Source organism: Mastacembelus armatus, chromosome 5, assembly GCF_900324485.2.
Source record: "Mastacembelus armatus chromosome 5, fMasArm1.2, whole genome shotgun sequence".
NCBI classification, from domain to species: Eukaryota; Metazoa; Chordata; class Actinopteri; order Synbranchiformes; family Mastacembelidae; genus Mastacembelus; species Mastacembelus armatus.
Window position 1 is genome coordinate 8,043,729 of NC_046637.1, and position 20,162 is coordinate 8,063,890.

Consider the following 20,162-nt stretch of genomic DNA (forward strand, 5'->3'; position numbering starts at 1 on the left):
ACACATAATAATAATACTTTACGGGGAAGATGTGTGTGATTTGAAAGATGTCATGAAGTGAAAATGAAGTGAAAATGTGCTCTGCATTTGCTGTAGTGAGGCACAATGTGCAGAGGCAAATCACTTTGTTGTGGTGGTGGTTGATATGTGGTTGTGGGGAGCAGAAGGCTGAATTGCCCCTGATGCCAGCCACTGTACTGTACAATACTCAATTCTCTTAGTAACCATGACTAAGTGCATGTAAAGAAGTTTTGATGTATACATACAGTATAATTGTGTATATAGTATAATCACAGAGAAGAGAAGAGAAGAGGAGAGGAGAGGAGAGGAGAGGAGAGGAGAGGAGAGGAGAGGAGAGGAGAGGAGAGGAGAGGAGAGGAGAGGAGAGGAGAGGAGAGGAGAAGAGAAGAGAAGAGAAGAGAAGAGAAGAGAAGAGAAGAGAAGAGGAGAGGAGAGGAGAGGAGAGGAGAGGAGAGGAGAGGAGAGGAGAAGAGGAGAAGAGAAGAGAAGAGAAGAGGAGAGGAGAGGAGAGGAGAGGAGAGGAGAAGAGAAGAGCAATCTAGCAGGGAGAATTACTTTATTACATTAAAGATATGTTTGACACTTGCGACACACACACACACATTAACCCAAACTCATGTTTTGATTCGCAGAAGTGCCAGTTGAAGTACGAGGAGACAATAGCTTAAAACAAAAGAAAATCAAATTTACATTTGCGTGAAAATAAACATTACAATGGCAATGAGATAAAACCAGCTGATTTTTCAGGGCATTTTGAAATATTCAGAAGGCTGTGAGAGAATGAGGGAGGAGATGAGGGAATGAGAAAGGGAGGTCATCCGCATAAACGCACTAGGAAGCAATTGAAAGAGCCGTGTGATGCTTTCTCTGGAGTGAACAGATGTAGTTCAACGCATCATCATATTTCGACATGGAGAATAATTTATGGTGGTGAAGTGCTGAGTTCAGTGACATTTATAAACACACAGAGTCAACATGTTGCTAATAGGGATCATTAATATCAGCCTTGTAACAAGCCACTGTAAACCCAATTAAGAAACCTCTGTCAGGCAATACATCACTGATTAAGAAAGCCATTGCAACTGTATGTTTGTGATTATGATTTTTAATACATAGTATAAATTCTCAAACCTTGAAAAATAGAGAAGAGAAAAGAAGAATTCCTAAGAAATGTTCTTCTTTCAATGCGGTTTGTTAATTATAAAGGTTTTGTATATAAGGCATGAGATGATAAGAAAGAGAAGAAATAAAGGAGCACATAAAAAGACATACATTATTATGGGTATCATTATTATGGACAGATAGAGACTAGGTAAAGGGTAAAATGAAATGAATGCAAGCTCCTCTGAATAAAAGGCAATATCAAAAAAAAAAATTTAAACCCAAAGGCAATTTGATATCAGTGAACATATCAGGCACATCCTCATACATGCTGCCAATGTGAAATACTGCATGTTCTGTTTTCGTAAATATTTTCTTATATGTCCTATGTAACACTAATAGATTGTGGTGACATTAAATAACATTGGATGTCATTACCTAAGTTCTTGAGTTTCAGTTATATTATATATGTGTGTGTGTATGTATGTATTATATATGTATGACCACATACATATATAATTGTACAACAAAAGCAATTGTATAGGCTCAGAGATGTAAAGATAGTGTTTCTTTAGCATTTTTTTTCAGTGGAAGAGCATTTGTTCTTGCGTCCATGGGCATGGGGTGCTGGAACCATGTACATGTGCCAGTGTTAGTGGAGGTTTAAAATGACCTGAAAAACATTATATTACATTATATTATATTATATATTGATAATATTCATGTTCAGCTTGTCATGCGTATACTGGCTGTATCTGACACTCAAAGTACTCTGGAGACACAGACAGCTGAAGATGAAGTGTGAAATACCTCAAAGAAATAGGAGTTTGATCGAGAGAGAAGTCTAACAAATCTGGTACATGAATACAATGTACCAGTTGTGCCACAGTACTACACAAGCTATCCATCCATCCATTATCTATACCCGCTTATTCCTTAACCAGGGTCCGAGGGATCTGCTGGAGCCTATCCCAGCTCTCTTTGGGTGAAAGGCAGGGGTACACCCTGGACAGGTCACCAGTCCATCACAGGGCCACACAAAGACAGACAACTGTCACAGTCACATTTACTCCTATGGGCAATTTAGAGTCACCAATCAACCTGACATACATGTTTTTGGACTGTGGGAGGAAACCAGAGTACCTGGAGAAAACCCACACAAGCACAGGGAGAACATGCAACTTCAGGCAGAAAGGCCCCTGCCAGGTTTCGAACCAGGGACCACAACAGTGCTAACCACAAAGCCACTATGCTGACCATCACAGATACTAGTGGTGCCTACATATTGTAGAACATTACATTATTGCAGAATGTCCTATATATTACACACGCTTAATTTAGTGTGAACATACAGCTGAGAACACAAAGCTGTGAAGTTACTTTTACTAAAGAATCAACAAAACTGATAAACTGACCCTTACTTTACAATGCTACGTAAAATAGACCCACTTAAGGGCTGAGAACTAATGTCTTTGCAAACTTTAATTTTAGAGGTTACATTTATCAATTAATATTTCATTCTTTTTCAATGACCTCTGCTCCATTTAAGTGACTCCTACAGTGTTTGCAGTCTGTCCCTAATTATTAATGGTGCATTTGTATGAATTCCTACGTAGCATGATAGTTGCTCTGTGTTAAAGGGATACAGTGGTGCTGAAGTGGGGATGTGTTGTTCCAAAAACAAGCTACGCTAGTCCTAATTACTAACTAAGAAAAAGAGCCAGACAATAACTGGTGCACAGGCTTTTTAAATATTTCAGAATTTGAGAGTTGGGTAAATTGAATGTCTCTGGCCTCAGCTGCAGCCCTGAATCTGGAGCCGCTCAGCTCAGTTCAGCAGGTCCAATGATTGTTGACTATGCAGTGTTGAAAGACGCAGTGGTTACGTTTCGTCCTGAATATTAATGAACCATATGAAATTTCAGCAGCGGCGCTCATAATTATGCAGTGGTGATGGATGCATATAGGGGAAACACTGAAAGCTGTTCCAAGGTTATATCCTTTTTCGAATAATACAGACAGCACACAATGCAAACACAGTATTAGAAAACAAATATGATGGTGATAATATTATGATATACTACTGTGCCTGCAGGATGCCACCTGTCTGGGTGTGGGTAGACACTAATGTTGTTATTAACATTCTCCTCTCTTTTCTTTCAGAAACTATTTCAATATAAACAGTAAAGACATGGAAAAGTTTAAGTCTCTGGTAAATGAAAATATTATCAAGGAGCCTATAACATCACTGTTTTTTACCATCATAACGATTTATCACTTACTGTATGTACAGAACAATGACTATTGATTCTTTTGAAAATGAATAACTAAACTTTTGCTTATTATGTTTAAATTTCATAACAATTTTATTTGCACTAATGTTAGCGCTATAGCTACAGCTAATAAACTCTACTAGCAAAAGTTGTCATTTCAGCCAACACCATTGGTACTGGCTAGCAATTATATTTCTTATGTGATGTCACCTTATATCATTGAAATGATGCTAGTTATTGCTATATCGTTAAATGCAAATGTGCATTGTCTCACACACCCATTATTAAAGACATTTTCTCTTGTCTTACCAATATGTACGACTTGAATTATATTGCACATAATTCTTTATGTGGTTGGTGTAAATAGTCACGCCACCATCTACAGTAAGTCCTTTCAACAGTTAAAACTGACACATTATAGTGAGGAGCTGATGAACATAAATTGTTTTATTTTAAAGATTAAATTAATCACTTCACAAAATAGATATTCATGAACTGGCCTCTACCTTTTCTTCATGCCACATGATAGTGAGATGTGTTTTCTCATATCACAGATATTTAAAAAAAATGCCTGATGACTGGATAAGACCTGCATTCTCTCTTTCTTAACTTTGGTTTGGTAGTATAGAGCATCTCCAAAGAAATGCAAATAGACTACTTGTAGGAGGACTTACTTTGTGAGAATATTGAAATGTTTCATGGCCAGCTGGTTTGGTTCACTGCACATGTAAGCAGCAGAAAATTAGGCACATTTAAATGTGGTTTCAAGGCAGCATGAGGCAATGTCTGATGGACATATTTTAAGAAAAGAATGAATATGAAAAAAGAAAAATATATAGAGCTCTAATCATGCAAATAGGTTTCTTCGTAGTAATTAAATTGGTCTTAAAAGTATAAGGTCCAATTTATTCTATTATGAAGACAATTTAAGATATTTAATTCATACATGGTGAACAAAAGCATTACATGAGACAAAGACATTTTTTGTAGTAGTTATGAGTGATGTTTTTTTTTTCTAAAAGAGTGAAAAGAACAAATATACAGAGAAGAAAATGAAATCATAAATCAAATATGTGCGCAGTGTGCACGGAAGAAGGTCAGCTTTATTCACAAATCAACACAGACGCACACGCTTACATTCCAGCCCTGCCTACAAATGTAAGTGGCCCCGAAGGGACCTGCAGATATGGGTGGTGTGTGTGTCTTTCTGTGTAGGCACATGGTCATGTACTGTATGTGCCTATTCACAAAATGGACCAAATAATACAAACACCTGGGAATATACACCATGTGATATTATTTGCCTTCATCAAGAGACATGGCAGCTTCGGTCCAAGTGTGACAAACCATCATACAAATCCAGAACTATGTGTGCTGAGATATTGGACTATTTGTCACAGTGCAAGGCCTTTAGGGGAAAAAAAAGCAAAAGAGGTGGTAGAAATCTACTGACACTGGTTATTTGGAAGGCCATGCTAAGCTTCAGTAATTCTGGTGTGACCTGGCAACACATAACAGGGATATTTTCACCTCAGAAGAATAATAAGAAATTAGAGTCAACATTATGGCAGCGTAGGGTTGAATGTATCGACTGGTTTTCCTTACTTTTTTCCTTTTTTCTAAACTGCAGCAATTCAATTTTTGCAAATTTTCGGTTGTGTGTTCATTACGTGTGTGTGGACAACAGCAGCTATTCCATGAAGTCTCCTTTGCTCCTGTGATGCAGAAATGTTAAATAGGCTGTAAATGGCAGGTACATCAGTCCTGCAGAGAGTTACTTAACTCAAGTTGCCATGCAAACCTCAAGGTGCTTTGGTTACTTTAGTGTTGATGTCATTTGTTATGTGGTAATCCTGTTATTTTCGTCATGTCTGCATATACATGTGTATTGGTCTTTACAAGTGCATGTGTCTGTACATGACTGTTTATAAGTGGAGCAAGTTAGGGGTGTGTGTGTAATGCAGTGGGACCAGGCGCTGCACTCAAAAAGACTACCTTGGGGAGCTGCAGTCTCCCTGATGGATGGCCTACCCATCATATAATAGGCACCTCTGTATACCACCAACCCAGGTGCTTCTAAACCATGTTCCACTGGGCTGATACTGCAGAGTTCTACAATGTGTGACCCTGAAAACAAATAAGCCTATATGATTTCAATATTACTTATCTGAAGTTTTCTTTTTCTTCACTGTACAAGAGTTTGTCTTGTACTCTGCATGGATACATTTCAGTAAGGACATTATAGGACAATGTACACATTCTAAGAGCAACAACAATTAAACATTATGACACTAACGCAGTATTTGTTGTGGCTACTGTATTTGATGGCAAATTCAACTAGTAGAACTGAATTTTAGAGTATAAGGCCAATAATTTTCAGAAACTTATTTTCAGGAACTTATTCATCCATTTCAAGAAGAGCAAAGGCTGGGTCTAAAGAGTTAACAGGTAATGCTTTCTGCTTCTGAATGCACTGATATTGTACATACCTATAGGTTGAGAGTGTTTATTGCACTGAATACAAATAATTATGGAGAAACATGTATCTTGGATGTACTGAATGCTCATTTTAGTACAAAATCATGCTGAATGTTACTGCATCTATACAGGCAAAATTCAAATTACAAAGTTATTATTTTTGATTAAGGTGTTGCATGTAGGTGCTTGTGGATGTGCTTGAAATATGTGAATAGGCATCAGTCCTTTCATTTTGATGAGCTGTCTGTGGTCAAGGGCAAGAGCAGTGATAGAGGTATACCACTACACACAGGATTTAGGTAATTTATTCTGCAGTAAGAAAATTATTACATTGATCAATAAAGCCCTTGATCTCTTAATAGTTGCTATTCTAACACTAACATCCATACATATATATATAAACATATAAATATGTTGAAATAAAGAAATGCATATCACAAACTAGTTTAAGGAAACAGATCCAAACTTCCATCTGGAAGCTTTTTATAACAAAACTTGCCATTTAGCAAGGTATATATATATATATATATATATATATATATATATATATATATATATATATATATATATCGGCATATATATATGCTATATAACTATATATATATAGCATATATATATGCTATATATATATATATATATATCGGCATATATATATATATATATATATCGGCATATATATATGCTATCGGCTATAGATATATATATATATATATATATATATATATATATATATATATATATATATATAGCCGATAGCACAAGTCTCCATCAAGTGCGGCATCTACCAAGGAGATGCTCTGTCCCCGCTGCTGTTCTGCATAGGCCTGAACCCCCTCAGCCAGATCATCGCTAAGACGGGCTTCGGATACCGACTGCGAAATGGGGCAACCATCAGCCACCTCCTGTACATGGATGACATCAAGCTGTATGCCAGGACTGAGCGAGACGTCGACTCACTGATCCACACCACCAGGATATACAGCAACGACATTGGAATGTCATTCGGACTGGACAAGTGTGGTCGAATGATAGCGAAGAGAGGGAAGGTTGTCAGGACTGAAGGAGTTGAACTCCCAGAAGGCAGCATAGCGGATGTTGAGGGCAGCTACAAGTACCTTGGAATCCCACAGGCAAATGGGAACCAAGAAGAAGCCGCAAGGAAAGCAGCCACAGCCAAATACCTACAGCGAGTAAGGCAAGTCCTAAGAAGTCAGCTAAATGGGAAGAACAAGGTCCAAGCCATCAACACCTACGCCCTGCCGGTCATCAGATACCCCGCTGGCATAATAAGCTGGCCAAAAGAGGACATACAGTGGGTACGGAAAGTATTCAGACCCCTTTAAATTTTTCACTCTTTGTGTCATTGCAGCCATTTGCCAAAATCAAAAAAGTTCATTTTATTTCTCATTAATGTACACTCAGCACCCCATCTTGACAGAAAAAAACAGAAATGTAGAAATTTTTGCAAATTTATTAAAAAAGAAAAACTGAAATATCACATGGTCATAAGTATTCAGACCCTTTGCAGTGACACTCATATTTAACTCACATGCTGTCCATTTCTTCTGATCCTCCTTGAGATGGTTCTGCTCCTTCATTGGAGTCCAGCTGTGTTTAATTAAACTGATTGGACTTGATTAGGAAAGGCACACACCTGTCTATATAAGACCTTACAGCTCACAGTGCATGTCAGAGCAAATGAGAATCAAGAGGTCGAAGGAACTGCCCAAGGAGCTCAGAGACAGAATTGTGGCAAGGCACAGATCTGGCCAAGGTTACAAAAGAATTTCTGCAGCACTCAAGGTTCCTAAGAGCACAGTGGCCTCCATAATCCTCAAATAGAAAACGTTTGAGACGACCAGAACTCTTCCTAGACCTGGCCACCTAGCCACACTGTGCAATCGTGGGAGAAGAGCCTTGGTGAGAGAGGTAAATAAGAACCCAAAGATCACTGTGGCTGAGCTCCAGAGATGCAGTAGGGAGATGGGAGAAAGTTCCACAAAGTCAACTATCACTGCAGCCCTCCACCAGTCGGGGCTTTATGGCTTAGTGGCCCGACGGAAGGCTCTCCTCAGTGCAAGACACATGAAAGCCCGCACAGAGTTTGCCAAAAAACACATGAAGGACTCCCAGACTATGAGAAATAAGATTCTCTGGTCTGATGAGACCAAGATTGAACTTTTTGGTGTTAATTCTAAGCGGTATGTGTGGAGAAAACCAGGCACTGCTCATCACCTGCCCAATACAATCCCTACAGTGAAACATGGTGGTGGGAGCATCATGTTGTGGGGGTGTTTTTCAGCTGCAGGGACAGGACGACTGGTTGCATTGAAGGAAAGATGATTGCGGCCAAGTACAGAGATATCCTGGAAGAAAACGTCTTCCAGAGTGCTCAGGACCTCAGACTGGGCCAAAGGTTCACCTTTGAACAGGACAATGACCCTAAGCACACAGTTAAAATAACAAAGCAGTGGCTTCGGAACAACTCTGTGACTGTTCTTGACTGGCCCAGCCAGAGCCCTGACCTAAACCCAATTGAGCATCTCTGGAGAGACCTGAAAATGGCTGTCCACCAACGTTCACCATCCAATCTGACAGAACTGGAGAGGATCTGCAAGGAAGAATGGCAGAGGATCCCCAAATCCAGGTGTGAAAAACTTGTTGCATCATTCCCAAGAAGACTCATGGCTGTACTAGCTCAAAAGGGTGCTTCTACTCAATACTGAGCACAGGGTCTGAATACTTATGACCATGTGATATTTCAGTTTTTCTTTTTTAATAAACTTGCAAAAATTTCTACATTTCTGTTTTTTTCTGTCAAGATGGGGTGCTGAGTGTACGTTAATGAGAAATAAAATGAACTTTTTTGATTTTGGCAAATGGCTGCAATGACACAAAGAGTGAAAAATTTAAAGGGGTCTGAATACTTTCCATACCCACTGTAGAAGCCACTGATGTCAAGACAAGGAAGCTCCTCACAATGCATGGAGGACTTCACCCCAAATCCAGCATCCTGAGACTGTACGCTAAGAGGAAGGAAGGAGGCCGGGGACTGGTGAGCGTCAGAGCCACCATCCAAGATGAAACGGCCAAGATCCATGAGTACATCAGGAAGATGGCCCCAAGCGATGGAATACTTAGGGAATATCTCAGGCAACAGAAGCCCGATGCAGAGGACGAAGAGCGAGAACCATCATGGCAGGACAAACCCCTGCACGGCATGTACCACCGACAGATACAAGAAGTGGCTGATATCGAAAAGTCCTACCGGTGGCTGGAAAAAGCTGGACTGAAAGACAGCACAGAGGCACTGATCGTAGCAGCACAAGAGCAGGCCCTGAGCACAAGATCGATAGAGGCCGGGATCTACCACACCAGGCAGGACCCCAGGTGCAGGCTGTGTAAAGATGCCCCTGAGAAAATCCAGCACATAACAGCAGGTTGTAAGATGCTAGCAGGCAGGGCGTACATGGAACGCCATAACCAAGTGGCCGGCATAGTGTACAGGAACATCTGTGCCGAGTATGGGCTGGAGGTCCCAAGGTCAAAATGGGACACACCTCCAAAGGTGAAGGAGAATGACCGAGCTAAGATCCTGTGGGACTTCCAGATACAGACCGACAAACAGGTGATGGCTAACCAACCGGACATAGTAGTGGTGGACAAACAGCAGAAGAAAGCCGTACTGGTAGATGTAGCAGTCCCAAGTGACAGCAACATCAGAAAGAAGGAACATGAGAAGCTGGAGAAATACCAAGGGCTCAAAGAAGAGTTGGAAAAGATGTGGAAGGTGAAGGCAACAGTGGTCCCCGTGGTAATCGGCACCCTCGGGGCTGTGACCCCCAAATTGGGAGAGTGGCTCCAACAGATCCCAGGAACAACATCAGAGATCTCAGTCCAGAAGAGCGCAGTGCTAGGAACAGCTAAGATACTGCGAAGAACCCTCAAACTCCCAGGCCTCTGGTAGAGGACGCGAGATTGAGGAAGACACACACACCACCCATAGGGGTGAGAAGGGAAATTTTTTTTTTTTTTTTTAATACATAAATATAAATATATATATGTGTGTGTGTGTGTATACCTCTTTTAAGGAGACAAAACAATTTTAATTTGGGCTATAAAAAAGAAAAGCTAAATGTAGTGAGCCACTGAAAATGAGATAATTTTAACATGCAATTAGTTCTGCCTCTATAGATACTGTATCGTTACTGGAGCACCATGTAATTCTCTTTGACTTTAAACTTTTTTTATGATCATGAATTATGATCATGAACTTTTTTTTATGACTATGAATTAACCAAAAGAAGAAAAAAAAAAATACAGAAGACTGAAGACAATGCATTGAATAGAATTGTTGTGTTAACTACCCTACTACCCTAGTGAAAGCTTGGACTCATCCCAGTGCTGACATGAATAAGATCTCACTTGAAACTGAATCAGTGAAACTGAAATGCTACACATCAATTAGAGAGCAACAGGTGCAGAGTTTTTTTTTTCTTTACTGTTCAGCAGCATTACTGTAAGGACAAACAGACTTACAGAGAGAAAAGTTTTTTGGTTTAATTTGGATGAAGCACATTCACAGTAGTAACACAGCATTGAGGCCTAAGTACAGTGTGTATAATGTACACAATGTACAAATGAAAAATTAATTCAAAACATACATTTATACCTTGAAATAAACTTGTAAACCATGTTGGTTTATGGTCCACCCACCCTCAGTCACTGTAATATCACTTATCTAATTTAACAATTTTTAATTAAACAATGAGATGTCACATTTCATTTAAGTGAGTTTAAACATGTTATATGTAATATTACAACTTGCCACAATAACACAGAGTGCATGTATATGTAACTAAAGCATTCTACTAATAGAATTTTTAAGAACACAGCACATTTCTAAACGAAGGCACACCCTTCTGCATTTTCACTCATATCCTTAGCAGTTCCTTTTACCATTTACGCTGATGTGTTACTTTCATGCATATTGTATCTCTGTTCCCCTTCCTTTAGAATAATTTTATTCATACAACCTCACTTTGTAGGGAGTGCATCACTCAAATTCTAAAATATCTCATCAGAGCTTGACAAAATGGGAGGTGAAGAGACCACAAAAAAGAAATGAAATCTAATTCATTAAAGTCACTGACCCAAATAGAATTAACCAGTGGCCCAGAGTAACCAAGTATGCGTGAACCCTCAAATATTAGCAAGGTGCTCAAAGCTCTAAAGATGGCATAAGGGGAAAAGGTTGAAACAGCTCAATAGTATTCTAGCTCATGAGTCAGAATAATAATGATTTTATACTTTTAACTTTGCAATTTTAAAAATACAATTTTAGTACTGGTATAATACTGGTATATCATCGTATGGTCAATGATGGATGAAAAATTACAGTGCAACATCACTGATAAATTCTGGATTGACTATTAAATATAATATATCAACATAAACAAGAATGTGCTAATAATGAACTGTGTGCAGCTCTAATGGCCTATGAGACTCAAAACATTTCTGTGCAAAAACAAAAAATTAAAAAAAAGTACAAATACAAACATACACAAGCACAAAAAGAAAGACAACCACAAGTAAATGACAAATTAACTCTATAACATTTTGGCCTAAGGACGAGGAATAGTGATAAGGTACATTAATTTTCATTCAATCAACTCAAAAATTAGCAAAAAATTATTATTCATTTATCTGTCATGGGTAAACTGTTCCCTCATCAAGACTGCTCAGTTAAAACACTGCACTGTGCTTGTCTCTATGAAGAAATATGTATGAGAATCAATATTGTATAGAAAATACTAATGATTTTTTACTATTATGCTGCCATATGAGTATATTTTGTATCAACTTATCTTTCTCCCCACTACTTCTGTGTTAATTGATGACCTTGGTATGTCTGTCTTCTTAGCCACTGACTGATCAGTGTAATCAGCGAGATCATTATTAGCAAGATCAGTAGCTCCTCCACTCCTATTCACCACCATTCATCACATCAAGACTTAATTGGATTGCTAATTGATGTGTAGAAACCCATGTAATTGCACTAAAAGGCACTTTCTGCAAGTCTGCCATGCAGGAGGGGGCGGATTATACTCAAGCTGTCAAACATGCAATCTATCCATTATGGTCACATGTCTGACCACTAAAACATAAGCCTACTCCAAAGAATTAATGATGTTTACTGTGCTGTCATAACGAATGGAGACTTACCCTAACCTTAACCATAACTACGAAATGCCTAACCTTAACCCAACCCTTAACTCGCTCACTCCTTAGACCAAGTTGTCATTATAAAACTCAATGATTTACATATCTACAAAGAAGTCCAAGTCCCCACAATGTAAGTAGTTCCAGCTGCATAGAAACAGTTACACAGACACACATACACACACACAAACAGAACGGCTGTGGTTGTCCTCTAAATCTGATATTTTCCCCACCCTCTGACACTTATTAATACCAGAGGGGCTCTGCACAGTGGTCTGCGAGAATTATACCAGCTAACTGATGGCATGCAGTTTAAATTAACATGGTCGATCAGCCACGTAATGGACCACGATGAGACGCCATTCAGACTGGAACTAAAGGATCCTTGATGTGGCAGCTAGATAAAACAGACGTCTAATCTCAATTAAGAACAAGTCCTCTTCATTAAAGTCATTAATATGTTCTCATGGGCCCCACTGGAATCACCCCCAGGACGCCGCAAAAATAAATAAATATATACATAAAAATAGTAGTTTGGTGTATGTTTTTCCTTTATTTATTTATTTATTTTTTTGTCCTTCCTTTCATCTGACACAGGCAGATTATAGTGCATATTTCCATACTACTACATGGAGCAATTTAGCACTCTGTTTATTATTTTTCTTTTTATAATTCAGCTTTTTCAAACATCTGGATGATTTCATATTTTCTCTGACCCCTTTTCTCTCACACCATATATCTCTAGCACGGTGATAGTTTTGGTTTATCTCTGGTTCAATGCATCTTAGAAGTTTTTAAAATGAATTTTGTAAATTAAATAAACTAATAATACATTCTCTCATATGTTCCCTGTTGGCATTTAAATGTCGATACTTTCTGTGCGACTAAACATGTAGCCAACATGCTTTTACCTTATTCCAACATAAATGTGACACGTATGCTTAAGACCAGAATGTGGTGGCATGTGAAGCATGGTTACAAAGTTGCCTGGTGACATGTACTTCATATGTATGTGGTATTTACCTGGCACTTAAAAGGTCCTCACCCAATGACAGTATAAAGAGATTTTAAATTATGTAGACTTCTTCATTTACGTCTTCCTCACAATGTGAGGAATTACAATGTTCAATTCCTTAAGGTTGGAGTAAAATTCTTTTTTTCACAAAATAAACACTGTCTGATGTTGAAATTGTTGCCTTTTACTTGGTTCCCTACACCTTTTGTAGTTACTGCTGTGGACACACGGAAAGAAGGAGAGGGGCAGAGAATGGACAGAGATAAACTAGGGAGAGAGATAGACTCTGTGACTGTGCAGATGTTACACAAATGTCAACATTGGCTACCATCCCCAATCCAGTGAAAATCACATCATCAAATATTTGCTGTAGTCATGGATTTTCCTGTGTATGTCAGTTTTCACCCAGTCGCTTCCTGTCAGTGTCAGACTTAACAAGGCAGGCAAACTGTGCAGAGCCATCGGCCTGTCAGGTGCAGCATATCGACACCTCATGGGGCAAAAAAGTCAATCTGTGCTGACAAATGCTCACCACTGCACTGCCAGTCTGGCTGTACCCCAGGCATCTGAGATGGGAGGGAGGGGAATCCACTAGTCTGCAGAGTGAAATTAGAACAAACTGTCAGCCCACTCTGAAACTGAGGAGGAATATGGGAAGGTGACCCTTTGCATGTGTCGCGTCAGCATTTTGAGCTTAATTTCTGTTTCTTTCTTTCTTTCTTTTTTCATCTGTATGTATGTTATCTGCCATGGGTCTCACATGGATGGCTTCTGGACCCATAGGTTATCGCCTTGGCTGCAGGATGTCATTTAGGTGTATGAGGCAGTGAATTACAATTATTTGGTGCATAACCAAAAAGGGGCACTGCCTTATGAGATTTACACAATTGTAGAAACATCTGTCTGTGGTTTTCCTCCTGCAACTTAACTGTGCCTTATTAGGTGCACCATAGAGAGAACACCATCTGGCTCTGTGCTGCCTTTTGACTCTTGGATACAGGGGTGTGTAGTTGAACAGTAGCATACTGGTGTGTCTGTTGTCTGATGCACCCAATCAGTGGATGGGTTCAAATATCTCTCTTTCCTTCCCCTTTATTTGCACCTTCTTTACTTGTTTTTAATCTCCACTAGTAGAGCCCAAGTTTCTCAATCACCTCTGTCTCCTCTCTCGTTATCGCTTTATTCCTGGAAAAAAATAAAAGAGCCTCCTTTTACAGCACAATGAGCAGTACTCTAGTCTTAAGCCCAGTAGTAGTACACCACTTAATTTGGTGTGAATAATCTGTACATTTTTTTTGTGTAATTGCCACAAAATCACTTCACATTCACTTCACATTATAAGAATTTGACTCATTCAGTTCAGTAACATTTGGAAAGTCTACAAGAGTCATATAATTAGGTTCAATCAAAATGAACTGTGCTTTGCCTGAAACGCAGACAGCAAGAGGGGTGGAAAAAAAAAAAAATCCAACCTATCCAGAAATGAAAGATCAGGACTCATCACGAGTGAATGGTTATAATTACAGTAAGGTTGAGGTTAGATTAAGTATTGTAAGATGCAACTGCATCATGTTAGAATGAAGGCAACATTCAGATTAAGATACAGGTAAACACATTTAATTTTCCCCTGAATCTACACACACACACAAACTCCCACCCACTCTATTCAAATATTTTAGAGGAAAACTTAGACGGGCTAGATTTGTCATAAAGGCAGTCATCTTATCGGTTGTTGCTGTACAACTGGACAGAATAGAATTTATATGAAATTACACAGGGAGAGGAAAAACACGTTTTCATTATTAATCAGTCACATATTTAGACTGTCAGGCCTTCACATATATGCACATGTTAAGAATGTCATATCTCACTTATTAAAATATACTTATACTTCTAAAATTAAATCACAGACTACTGTGCTGCACATGTAAACAAGAACCATCCCAGTTTGTTTGCAGACTGTGAGAACTAGGCCTATCAGTAATCTAAGATGAAGGTATTCAGCCCCACATGTATTCTGCTCACAAAATATACAGTGGGTACGGAAAGTATTCAGACCCCTTTAAATTTTTCATTCGTTGTGTCATTGCAGCCATTTGCCAAAATCAAAAAAGTTCATTTTATTTCTCATTAATGTACACTCAGCACCCCATCTTGACAGAAAAAAACAGAAATGTAGAAATTTTTGCAAATTTATTAAAAAAGAACAACTGAAATATCACATGGTCATAAGTATTCAGACCCTTTGCAGTGACACTCATATTTAACTCACATGCTGTCCATTTCTTCTGATCCTCCTTGAGATGGTTCTGCTCTTTCATTGGAGTCCAGCTGTGTTTAATTAAACTAATTGGACTTGATTAGGAAAGGCACACACCTGTCTATATAAGACCTTACAGCTCACAGTGCATGTCAGAGCAAATGAGAATCATGAGGTCGAAGGAACTGCCCAAGGAGCTCAGAGACAGAATTGTGGCAAGGCTCAGATCTGGCCAGGGTTACAAAAGAATTTCTGCAGCACTCAAGGTTCCTAAGAGCACAGTGGCCTCCATAATCCTCAAATGGAAAAAGTTTGGGACGACCAGAACTCTTCCTAGACCTGGCCGTCCAGCCAAACTGAGCAATCGTGGGAGAAGAGCCTTGGTGAGAGAGGTAAAGAAGAACCCAAAGATCACTGTGGCTGAGCTCAGAGATGCAGTAGTGAGATGGGAGAAAGTTCCACAAAGTCAACTATCACTGCAGCCCTCCACCAGTCGGGGCTTTATGGCAGAGTGGCCCGACGGAAGCCTCTCCTCAGTGCAAGACACATGAAAGCCTGCACAAAGTTTGCCAAAAGACACATGAAGGACTCCCAGACTATGAGAAATAAGATTCTCTGGTCTGATGAGACCAAGATTGAACTTTTTGGCGTTAATTCTAAGCGGTATGTGTGGAGAAAACCAGGCACTGCTCATCACCTGCCCAATACAATCCCTACAGTGAAACATGGTGGTGGGAGCATCATGTTGTGGGGGTGTTTTTCAGCTGCAGGGACAGGACGACTGGTTGCAATTGAAGGAAAGATGAATGTGGCCAAGTACAGAGATATCTTGGAAGAAAACCTCTTCCAGAGTGCTCAGGACCTCCAACTGGGCCGAAGGTTCACCTTTCAACAGGACAATGACCCTAAGCACACAGCTAAAATAACAGAGGGGCTTCGGAACAACTCTGTGACCGTTCTTGACTGGCCCAGCCAGAGCCCTGACCTAAACCCAATTGAGCATCTCTGGAGAGACCTGAAAATGGCTGTCCACCAACGTTCACCATCCAACCTGACAGAACTGGAGAGGATCTGCAAGGAAGAATGGCAGAGGATCCCCAAATCCAGGTGTGAAAAACTTGTTGCATCATTCCCAAGAAGACTCATGGCTGTACTAGCTCAAAAGGGTGCTTCTACTCAATACTGAGCACAGGGTCTGAATACTTATGACCATGTGATATTTCAGTTGTTCTTTTTTAATAAATTTGCAAAAATTTCTACATTTCTGTTTTTTTCTGTCAAGATGGGGTGCTGAGTGTACATTAATGAGAAATAAAATGAACTTTTTTGATTTTGGCAAATGGCTGCAATGACACAAAGAGTGAAAAATTTAAAGGGGTCTGAATACTTTCCGTACCCACTGTATATTCAGCTAAATCCATCTTAAAAAATAAAATACTTACATGTAAACAGAAAAGGAGATGGAGAGGGTTGCTATCCAAAACAGCAAAAGGCCTGGTCTGTAAGATATGATGGGGTTCTATTATGACCATGTGGCCAGAGTCAACATTGTGCCTGACAAGAAACTGAGAGGTCACCGGCACCTTGAGAGAAACTGTTACTGAGAAGGATGGGGTGCTGTGACTTTGTAGTCTCAGCTTACATTAGTGCACACCTACACATGCCATTAACTTTTGAACAAAGCCACACACACACACACACAGACATAGAAAATTCTTTTTTACACATAGGGACTATATGTCCCTTCTCTCATCTTGTCCTTCCCTCTCTTCTTCCCTCAGCCTGCGACATCCTCTTACTGGCTCTTTTGCACAATCTTCACTATCACTAATATGACAGTGGCAGACAACAGTTTGTATTGCATTTACAAGGAGTCCCACCTACTAATTAGCAAGAGCTCTCTGGGCCTTTGATCCTGTGTCCCTGTGCTCTGGATGGTTTCCTGGTCTTTGAAGGTAACTGTGACGGAAAAGCTGCTTTCAACTACCCAGAATCCTTTGGCTCTGGCTGTGTGACTTGGCTTAGCTCACCACAGGCCTCTTAGGGAAAAGGGCTGTGGGTGCAATTGTACACTGTGCCTGGCAGCGGTGACTGAGGGTGTGTGAGCTAGATAGTAGGTAGGGAATCTTCTGGAGCAACAGCATATTATGAAGGATGAGCTGATTACCTTCACACAGGGAAGGTGTTGAAGGTCAAGTTTAATGTTTGCTGTGAACATTAGGACCATCTGGTAATATACAAGTAGTATGTCTAAGATTTCACCAGCTTACTGGATAATGATATTAAGGCTCATCTTTCTGTAGATATAGCCAAACACTTCCATGCCTCCAACTCCCCTTTCATCTAAACCCTATGTTGTCAAGACAATGAAGTGAGAGTGCTGTAGATTATACCTGTGATTAATGTGTTATGGGATTGTTCAGAAGGGGCTTTGACCTTAGTTGATTAATCACCTCATGTGATCAATATATAAGTGGATAAATAAATAATTAATGTATGAATATTTATTAATTCAGTATAATAAGCTTTACTGCTAACAGCATTTATGGAAAATAATATAAGATGAATCAAAGTATGTGTGACTAAAAATGTCAGGCAAAACACTGCTCTAAGCCTGCAACACTGAATAACAGGTGGGGGAAAATATTGAAATATTGAATTCAGTCAGCCTCTCTTTCAATATTCCTCTTATCATGCAAGTGCTACACTTCCCCAGGTGCACAGAGTGGCACAATGCAGGATAAAAGGGAATAGAACTTTTATTATTTTTTTGCTATTTTTCAAAGGCACATTGTAAGCAGCACAAAAGGGGCGAACTGCACCATTTACAAATCAGTTAAGCCCTGAGGGAAATCTACTGCTGGATGACATTGAAGTTAAAAGTGCACAGCAAGTTGGCTACATTGCTCCACAAATCATACATCTGAGCACTGTGCATGTGCAAAAATTTGACTCAGAGTGACTGCCCATACACAAAGCCGGTACAGCAGAAGATGCTGTGGTAGTACTAGCATTCTGGGATGGACACCATCTTTTTATTTGAATAAAGAGAGACAGCAATACAGAGAATACAAACCATGCAGGTCTAGAAGTTTTGTGTCAGATCTATGTGTAAGACTGTGTTGCATTCTCTGTCAAAAAGCAGTTCTGCTCACTAAGCTTTTTTGAGATGATTGCACTCACAATAGGGATTGCATGCTCTGTCTGCTGCATGCTCTGTCTTATATTTCATTGCTCAAGCTGAGAAAAGAGAATTTGTTAATGTGGAACGTTCACCTGTGTATTGCAGTGTCTGCAGTGGCAGATTTGTGCACGAGTTGTCTTTTTGTTCTGAAAAGTCAATGCAATAGCTTCACATCTCCATGACAGAACATTGTGTTTTGTGAAGAGCTGCAACGTGCAGCAAGGCAGTATGACACCAAATAATCTTTATCATTGCATCTGCTTGACTTGATTTAACAATTTCTCTGAATAACGTTTACCTTGTGGGCTTAGGTACTTTTCTCTCTGAAAACATCTTGCAAAACATTCAAATCACAAAACAAGCTTTCTGCATGTATTACATTGCTGATTTAATGGAATAATCAGTATTTTTATTACATGTAGCTACATAACTCTAGCTTTGGATGTGTGAGTGTTTGTCTGTCTCTGTGTGTCAGCCCTGTGATAAACTGGCAATCTGTCCAGGCCAGGGGTGGCCAACCCATACTCCTAAAAGACCACTGCCCTGCTTGTTTTCAAGCTATCCCTGCCTGACCCAGTGCTGATACTGGGTATATTCAGGTGTATTAAGTGAATCAGAAGATGGAAGGGCAGGAATAGTTGAAAAACACATAAGGCAGCCATCCAGGAACAGGGATTGGTGTATCCTACCTTTCACCCAGTGTCAGCAACCCCATGACCCTGAAAAACAGGATTAAGCAGCAGAATGGATGGATGGATTTAACTGCATATGTAGACTGGGATGTACTGTGCATCATCATGTGAACAGAAAAGAGCAGTTTTCGCTTTAAAATTTTAGTTACTGTATCACATATAATCAGTGAATTGCATAACATTTCATAGTCTTCACCCTTGCATACCAAGTCAACTGTAGCAGTGGTCATGGCAGTAATGATAGCATGTAATTAGGGTCTTATATCCCATAGCTCCTTCCATGATTGCAGTCTCCAAACCAGAAATGTCAATTTCCGTGATTCTCAATATGAGAAAGTCATTAATTGTAGACAATAAGAATTAGGAGTATGCAAAGCTTAGCTGGAATTTGGAAGATAAAGCTGAATAGGCCTTTCTTTGCCATACCACAGACATCTACATCAGCTCCATCTCCTTGCAGTTAATTGTGAGAAAGAATATCTGTGTGTGGATGTAGATGCAGCTTGGAAGTCTCTGTCCATAAAACACAATATGTTCAGTGTAGCTTTTCCATATACAGTATAGTTTTCATATATATAAGTGTATAGCGACAGCTTTTTACTTCTGAACCATTACGTGTTTTCAGTATAAATGTAGCAACACAACATTTAAATGTGCAGCCTAAACTGTCTCCCTTCCATTCTTGCCAAGACAAACAGTACAGTGATGTAATTTGGCAACATGTACAGTATACACCCACACTTGTAACCAGATTGGTTGTTAGGGGTGTTGCAGTTTCACAAAGATGAATGTTGCCTGTACCAAACATGGTCTCAGAGGAGAAACATTTATAATACTGAGTTTTTCTTTCAGATCGTTTCTCAAATTAAATAAGTAGGGTATTGCTGCAATACTGGCCATACAGTAAAATGGGTGA